Genomic DNA, 2,496 nt, shown 5'->3' with positions numbered 1-2,496 from the left:
AGGAGAATAATAATATAAAAATATTACCATTACATTTATTTTTGTTACCTAACTATCTGTGAGTCAAGGAAAAGACAAAGGCAATCCTGTCCAAGTTATCCTTATGACTTTCTACTAGATGACTTCACTAATACCTGGTAGATATTTAAAAATAGCTGTTAAATAATAATGTTGGCTTAAAGCACATGGCCACTATGTAGCAGATATTGTGTTCAGAGTTCATATTGCTACTTATATTTAATTCTGACAGTATCCTTTGTTTGTCTAAGCCAGTGCTGAGTCCTGCATACCCATGTGGAAGGGATGTAGTGACATAGTTCTCACCCATGGAACAGAACTATCAGGGAAGGGGCCTCCATGAGTGTTGGTGGTTGCTAGGTATAATGTTTGTTTGTATATTTTATTTTATATTCCTCCAGTGGAGGGGGGATGTCCTCTTTGCCAAGGTTAATGACTTCCTGATAATCAGAGATAACATGAGTCTCAGAGGGGAGGGTGTGTTTAATGGCCTTAGCAAAATAGTAAATGATGTAACCTTCAGGACAGCCCTTAAGGTTGTAAGAAAGAACCTTGAAAACTTGAGTTCAAGAAAGTATAATTTCAACTATGCAAAATATAATTATGAAATATGAATTACATAAGGTCCTTCATAGATCTAAAAAAACAGAGGCAGCTTCAGTATGAGTTAGCTGGTCAGAAAAATACTAAAGAAGGAGGTGTGGGGAGGGGAACACCCATATAGAAGGGGAGGAGGAGGAGCTAGGGGGATGTTGGCCCGGAAACCAGGGGGAAAGGGAATAACAATTGAAATGTAAATAAGAAATACTGAAGTTAATAAAGAAAAAAAAAAAAAAGGAGGTGAAAAGATTAGGGGACTAGTGATCTTGGGGCAAGATGCCACCCAGCTAAGTTTATTGTTTGTGTTTACAAAGGCAGGGAGATTCCTGAGTTCAAGGTCAGCTTGGGACAGAATGAATTTAGGCTCAGGTATGGTGGGAACGGAAATCTCAGTTAGATCCTACCCAGCTAGCTTATTTTCTGTGCTTACAAAGGCAGGCAGGCAGATCTCTGAATTCATTGCTAATTTTTTTTTTTTATATAAAAATGTACTTGCTATCTTCTAAGAATCAAGGGGCTAAGGTGGTATAGTACTGATTCATAGGATAATAAAACAGGAACCTGTGTGAATGATTGAATTGATATGTAAATAAAGGACTGGGCTTTGGTTTGCAAAAGAGAGCTACCCAGGAGAACTGTTTGGAGAATGAATACAGCTCTTTTAGTGGTTTTTCTAGCAGGATTTCTGACTCTGGTTGGAAAAATCTAAAAATCTTTCTAGAAGCTTTTCTGACTTTGGTCAGAAAACACATGAAAAACTATTTCATCCAAAGAACTCTTAGAATATTTTTTTTCCCTAGCGGGAGAGAGCTGTCTTGAGCAGACTACAGAGCCTAGAGCTATCTACAAAGATTTCTGGAGAGCTGAAAGACCCCCAGAGTGGGGAGACTCTCACTCAAGTCTCGGGATGACGCAACCCCCCAAGAACTCACACAAGACTGTCCTTGCTGTAATCACATGAGGTTTATTGATAGGAACCAGTGCACTGGGGTCGAGACTCATATCCTACGCAGGGGCAGTGGAGTTTGACCCCGAGAGGCTGGGAGAAAGGGTATTTAAAGGAAGAAGCCACAACCCAAGGGGGCAGGGATGGCGTCATTGGAAAATCACAAGGAGAAGCTTCTTGTCTCAAGATTGCTTAACTTTATGGTCTGCTAGTTCCTAGAAGCTTCCTGGTTGTTCTCTAAGATTTTAATCTAACTTTATGGTCAGCTAGTTCCTGGAGGAAGCTTTCTGTTATCTTTACTAGGTCGGGAATCAAATATCTAAGGGCCTTATCTTAAGTCCTTTTATCTAGTCCCTGGGAGAGCAGGCTCAAGAAATGTGACCTTTTACTTACTTCCAGGTAGAGGGCAGGGTCTAGAATTTGAGGTATTTAGGGCTTCTTAGGGGTGAGATAGCATTTTTAAACTTCTGACTTCTTAGCTGCATTTTTTATTCTTTCAGAGCTGTGTGAGCAGAACAAAAGGCCTTCAGCTTGTACCCACAATTGACTTTTAGTCAAATTTTTGCCACTCCTAAACATCCTTCCTCAGAATCCCTCTCCAAGCCAAGGTGGTTCTTAGCACACAGGGTCTCCTACATCTTATTCTGGCCTCTATGCAGGTAAGTATGGCCCTGAGTTTCTGATCTACTTGCCTACACATTCTGGTGCTTTATGTAGTACTAACACTCAAATAATAGGGTATTAGGTGTATTAGGCAAGCATAAGTTGTTGGTGACCTCCCTCATAATAATATCATAATTAATTAACAAGATTATTTCTATCTTTTGTGGATGAAGAAACTGAAAAATAGACAGGTCAAGTTATGGAATGTCAAAGAGTCCATATTCTCAGTGTAAGATAGAAAAAAAAGGAATAATTGAACAAATGAAAAA

The 2,496-nt window shown here is 39.5% G+C and overlaps 1 pseudogene; it reads left to right on the top strand.

Moving 5' to 3' along the window:
- Positions 1–1,262: 1,262 nt before the first annotated feature.
- On the top strand, positions 1,263–1,328 carry LOC116890437 (annotated as a pseudogene).
- Positions 1,329–2,496: the final 1,168 nt, after the last annotated feature.

This window comes from Rattus rattus, chromosome 1, assembly GCF_011064425.1.
Source record: "Rattus rattus isolate New Zealand chromosome 1, Rrattus_CSIRO_v1, whole genome shotgun sequence".
NCBI classification, from domain to species: domain Eukaryota; kingdom Metazoa; phylum Chordata; class Mammalia; order Rodentia; family Muridae; genus Rattus; species Rattus rattus.
This window is presented reverse-complemented; position numbering and strand designations above follow the sequence as displayed.